A 6,666-nucleotide genomic window follows, 5' to 3' on the forward strand; every position below is an offset into this window, starting at 1 on the left:
ATGGGATGACCCTTTTGTTCTAGCAATCGGAGATTGCAATGACAAAAGACAAGCCTCTCCAATTGTGCTGAGGAGAGTCTATTTCTCTTTTTCGTGTGAAAAAGAGCCCAAGGCCCTGAACTGCAATCCTGGGAGAGAACTCTTAATGCAATCCGTCTCTACATTGTACAAAAAAGAATGTTAAGTTAGAGTCAAAAAGAGAGTAGCATTTGAATGTAGATTTTGAAAGAATAGGACTCAGGAGACAAAGATACAAGATTCAAGAATCAAGAAACCTTACCAAGTTGGGTGTCCCAATACCGTATTTCTCCCACCAAGACACTGGCTCCAACTGTGTCTCCCTGAGCAATGCAGTAGCTCGCCCAAACATATGGCTACCGCAACGACTCTAGCTCCTCATTGAGGTATTGCTCCTCATTCCTCCAAAGGGGATGCAAAATGTGAGCAACAGCATGGATTTGCCTATGAAACCAATCCCAATGTCGATTCCAGATCTCCTTAATATCTTGAACTCTACATGTAACATGTGACATACATAAGAGATCAAGATTTATAAAATAACTTATAGGAAGACTCAAGAGAAAGACTCAAAGACTAAAGTTAAAGCCCAAGGGTGAGCAATACAAGTGAATAGGGTGTGTGCGGGAACAAGCCCTTGGTTAGAGGCTGTAAAAGAGAAGATGTAACTGTGAAAGAACCTGTGAAAAGGTGAGAAGAATCTACTGGGAGAGAATAAAGGGTAGCATGAGAGAATTTAGGAAGTGTGGAGATATTCTGGGAAGTGTGGAGTTATTCTGGGAGATATTCAGGGAAAAGAGAAGAGGTGGAGAGAATCAGGCAAGAGGTGGAGATATTCTGGGAGTGAATCATGGAGAAATCAATGGGATTTGATGCTTGATGTAAACTCTATAAATTGAGGCATAGCCCTAATGAGAATTTGTTGGTTTTTGAGTATCCATGCCTACATTAATCTATTTGCTAATTACCCACTAATTACGTCTTAATTATTTACTAATCACTTTGTTAATGATGTTGATTCTAGTGTTTGATCCACCATAGCTCATCATTATGCTCAAATTTCAACATGGTGTTAGAGCCATGCTTAGAATCCATCAGGTTTATGAGCCCATTAGTTAATTAATCAAGACTAGTAGATAATTAGTAAATAATCAAAATTTTAGTTAGTTTTCACTTCACCCCTTCACCCCCAGCCAGTGGAGGACTCCATTCAGCTTGCACACTCACAATTAGGGCAAAAGCTTCTAGCATGTGGTAGCCAACACACTTGGCTTTAAGCTCATCAAGACGGCGTAGCAAACCGCCAAGCAACGAAGGAGAATTCGCGATTTTTGCCGGTGCCTTTTTTCTGTGCAGTTCTTGACATTGCTACTTCATCAGATCAAATCTCTCTAATTTCTCCTAGTCCAAGGTGTATTCAAGCATGCTCTACAAGCTGGTGAAGATAGAATTCAATTTCATCAAGTCTACAGTGAGATCCAAGCTCTTCATCAAATCTGCAGGTGACTTTGGTAAAACAGAGATTAAGCTTTCAATATTTGGTCAAATCTTGTGTTTCTTGGCTTAATCCTCTACTAGACTCTTTGTTATTGATGCCTTTGAAAGCATTTGAGCTCATTTGAAGTGTAAGGCACCAGATCTGGACTCCTCGCATACTCTGTTTTTTGCACACAAAACAGAGCATTAATTTACTAATCAGTGATTAATCAGTGCTAATCACTATATTTTGGTACAACTGAGGGTTCAAATTAACCATTAGGTATCTGATACAGATCCCTATAACTTCAGATTGAAATTTGGAGTTGGTTTGATACTCCAACCATCCGATACAAATTGGTTACCCTTGATTTAATGTAGTTTCTGGTAAAATTGTGCTGATAAAATTGTGAAAATCATCATTTTGCATTTAACCCTTGGTTAATGCCTGCAAATTACACTCAAATTCAAGATTATTCACAGCCAGAGTTGCATTTGGGAATGTGCATGAGAATGAATGCTATACGCATTATGTATTGGGCACATTGCATCAGTGTAAAAATGGGAACAGACACTGTCCTTGACCAGAATAAGGCAAGAGGTAAGACCTCCCGCATAATTTTGGGTTTGCATTGCATAATGACAAAAGATAAACATAAAAAGCCCAAAGGAACTGTCAGCAAATCATTTGAACATGTTGCTCACATAGAGCAAAAAGACCTGACGGACAAGCTCATGGCCCCAGCCATGAAAGAAGAAGAATATCTCTTTCTAAGAAGAGGATCCACACCAAGAAGAAAAGCTGAAGGAAGACATGGACACGAGAAGAGAAGCTGCCACAAGAAGAGAAGCTGCCCCAAGAAGACTGAAAGAAGAGACGGACGCGTGGAGAGAAGCTGCCCACCACGACAAGAAGACTGAAGACAAGAGAAGATGTGAGGCTCCAAAGAGTGAGGAGCCATGTGAAAATCTCTGAGAGAGAGAGAGAGAGAGAGAGAGAGAGAGAGACCCCACAACCCAATGTAACCTGCCCCAACAAAGTAAAACCACCTCTGAGCCACCGATGATGTAGGCCACGTGGTAGATGTATGTGTGAGCACTTTAGTCAAGGTCGCGGGCACTTATAGTAGCCTTGGACACATAGAGAGAGAGAGTGTGTGTGTGTCAAGGACTATGGAGTTTAGGGACTTGAGGCACTAGTCGCGGACTGTCAAGTAAGAAAGAAACTTGATACAGAGTCCAGGTGTGCTAAGATAACTTGAGGGGAGGTGTAGACACTGGTCGCGGACTATCAAGTAAGGGGAGGCAAACTTGGTATAGGGTCTAGGTATGCTAGGATTATTTACTTGAGGGGAGGCAAACTTGGTATAGGGTCTAGGTATGCTAGGATTATTCACTTGAGGGGAGGTTTTGAAAATACAAGTGAATAGGGTGTGTGCGGGAACAAGCCCTTGGCTAGAGGCTATAAAAGAGAAGATGTAATTGTGAAAGAACCTGTGAAAAGGTGAGAAGAATCTACTGGGAGAGAATAAAGGGTAGCATGAGAGAATTTAGGAAGTGTGGAGATATTCTGGGAAGTGTGGAGTTATTCTGGGAGATATTCAGGGAAAAGAGAAGAGGTGGAGAGAATCAGGCAAGAGGTGGAGATATTCTGGGAGTGAATCATGGAGAAATCAATGGGATTTGATGCTTGATGTAAACTCTATAAATTGAGGCATAGCCCTAATGAGAATTTGCTGGTTTTTGAGTATCCATGCCTACATTAATCTATTTGCTAATTACCCACTAATTATGTCTTAATTATTTGCTAATCACTTTGTTAATGATGTTGATTCTAGTGTTTGATCCACCATAGCTCATCATTATGCTCAAATTTTAACACCTGTCACGCGACAAGGTAGTGAAATCATTGAGAGCTTCACCAATTCTGTCCACCATGAACTCATAAAGCAGCCCAATGGTACTCCCCTCCATGTCTGTGAGCCGAAGGACACTATACATGGGCTGAAGTGCCTTCACAAATCCCTCTGCATCCTGCCACCAAGTATCTCTCATGACCATACGAGAGAATGCTATAGACTTGGGCTCATCCTTGTCCTCCCATGCTGTCCATTCACGACACACAATAGTGCGTAATAAGCCATGTCACACTCTCACTAGTCTCTCCACCACAATAAACATATATGCAAACCGAGTTTTGGAGGGCTTTAGAAGCTCAAGATCATTATTGGCCCTGTACATGCTCAAAACCTTTGGCCTCTTTGTGACAAAGTTCACCATGGTAGATGCAGCTGAAAATACATGGCTCACCCAATCAAGCTTCCCCACATCCTCAATCATCAAGTCAAGGCTGTGTGCTGCACAAGGTGTCCACACAATCTTGGGGAACTCCTCCTCTAACATCCTGCCCATGGATACACAATTGGACCCATTGTCCGTGATCACCTGCACAATGTTATCAGGCCCCATTTCATTGATTGCCTGGTGCATGTGGGACATAATGAACTCCCCTGTAACCACTATCCCTGGCACCGATGCATCTATGGCACGAATGAACATTGTGCCTTTGTAGGAGGACACAAGAATGTTGTACACATTTCTCTTCCGCGCACATCTGTCCATCCATCACAAAGCAAAGTACAACCATACTTTGCCCAAGTGGCCTTGAGAGGCTCCATCTCCATCTCCACAGCCAGTTGCTCCTTGTGAAGCTCAGTAGTGCGCAATGTCTCGCAGGAGGGGCCATCCCACTCACACCCACCAATGCGGGAGATAGCTCTCATCGCCTTCTTCCATCGAGGAGTCTTGACAATGTGGAAGGATAATCCACATTGAATAAACAACTTCATCAACTCCCTCGTTGCCTCTTTCAGGCAGCCTTTTGCATCCCTGCCTGTACATGTCCTTTCTTGAACACTGAAAGACTAGTTCTTTTGGCTTGAGGTGCTGAGCTAGAACCACCTGCAACACCACCTGCAACCTCACCACCCACTGGTATCTTCCTCTCTGATACTGCGAGTCCTCTTGGAGACACTTTGACGTACTTCAGGCTCTCCCAAATTGGGGATATCCTCAAGGGGGATACCTAGCTGCATGGCCTTCCAAGCCTTGAGGCTATCATAGATTTCTTGTGGCACATGCTTACATGGCCCAATGCCAAAACCCTTTGTTTGTGACAAATGTGCCTTCAGCCTGGTGACACTGCCATGGTGCTTATCAACACAAAAGTTGCATTTCCACTTTCTGGAGCCCAAGCCACCATATCTAGACTCGAAGGTGATATTGTTCCAAAGAGAATCACCTGTTCGAGGCATCCTACAAGGCGGGGATAAATGCAGATTGTTGGCCTGCAAGTGCGACACAGAACATAAACTAATCTCATTATATGATTCATGATTTTAACTTTCATCTTGGCCAACAATAGAGCAAGGGGAAGAGAAGGTAGATAGCCTTAGAAGTCAGGCCTCAATAGAGCAAGGGTGGACCATCGAAGATATGCCATAAATATTGATGGAAGAGAAAAAAGTGTGCTGCTTTGTGAGTTGTGCACAGAAAACCAACTTAAAGCAAAACATGACATTACCCCTTTGGAAGACCTCCACAAGGCCCAAGGACACCAAGGAGCAGGTGGGCTGACACAAGCGATGGAAGGCTGGCACACAAATCGGTGAAGTCACAAGCGGCCGCCACTGGGAAGCGTGAACGAAGTGCGTCGTACAATTCACGAAAGGATTTGTTTTTTAAGGTTTTTAAAATATGCATGATAAAAAAAACGCGTTTCATATGTTTCGAAACGTTTCGTACGTTTCGAACCTGTATGAAACGCGTTTCTATTATGCAACTGTGCACTAGGTTAAGATCTTTGAGGCCGACATCCCTTAGAGGATCGAGCATGGCTATTATGAGTTTGTGATGATGCCGTTCGGACTCACCAATGCACTAGTGACGTTCAATAAGATGATGCCTTGGGTGGAGCTCATTGGAAGTGCGTATTCATCTTTTTCAATGACATGCTTTTTTTTCTTTCAATGCAGAGCAACATGAGCGTGATGTGAAGAAGGTCTTGCAACTTTTGTGGGACAATAAGCTCTACATCAATGGGAAGAACATCGCATTTGGACTATTAGAATTTCATTATCTGGGATATGTGATTAGTGCTTCTGGTATTTGCCTTGACCATGAAAAGGTGCAGGCTATATTGGACTGGGATATTCTCAAGACTGCGTGGGAAACTTGATCATTTCTAGGTCTTTGCCAAGCCCATAGAACTCGGATGGACAAGTTTTCTGACCTTTGTAGCACCTCTCACATAGATGCATCACCATAAAGTATCTATTACGGGCAAGGCTCTTGAGGTATTCCATGAATTGAAGAAGGTGGTCTCAGAAGCACCAATTCTTAAGATGGCATCATGGGATGACCTATTCGAGTTTATTATTGACACTAGCAATCTTGCCATTGGTGCTATTTTACAACAAGATAGTAAACCAGTGGCTTATTGTTGCTGCTGAAAGTTGAATGTTGTTCGAGAAGAACTATTCGGTATATATGACGACGAGGAGTTGTTAGGGGTGATCACAACACCATTGGAAACCTTTCTTTATGGGAGGAAATTCATAGTGAAGACTGATCACTAGGCACTTAAGCAATTGTAGACCATGCCTAGTGTCCAATGGAGTGATGGGCAAGCCACGTGGAGTCAACTTCTCCAATGGTTTGCAGGCATGATTATGTGCCTGGCAAAAATAACCGTGTTGCTAATGCTCTCGGTCTGAAAGTCATCATTCAGATATTGCAAGAGTCCATTGTGCTGGAGATTCAAGGCAAATATTTGGATAGTATAAAGGCACAGTAGGATTGTTGGTTGTTCTATAAAAATTGGCTGTGTGTACTAAAGGAGAAAAAAACACTTCTTCATGATGCCCACGATTCTCTTGTTGGGAGTCATCGTGGCCGAAAATGAAAAGGGATGTCTACCAGTATGTCGAGGCAGCATCAGAAGATAAAGGTTCCATACTCAAAGAAAGTTGGGTTGCTTCAGCCTTTGCCTGTTCCCGAGTTTGTAGGCTCTCTTTTAGCAACTATGGGAACCAAGAATACATAGTGTATGACCATTGTTGACCGGTTTAGTAAGGTTTGTATGCTTATTCCTTGCAAGCAGATGGCCACACA

Source organism: Cibotium barometz, chromosome 28, assembly GCF_041138505.1.
Source record: "Cibotium barometz isolate CiBa-2024 chromosome 28, ASM4113850v1, whole genome shotgun sequence".
NCBI classification, from domain to species: domain Eukaryota; kingdom Viridiplantae; phylum Streptophyta; class Polypodiopsida; order Cyatheales; family Cibotiaceae; genus Cibotium; species Cibotium barometz.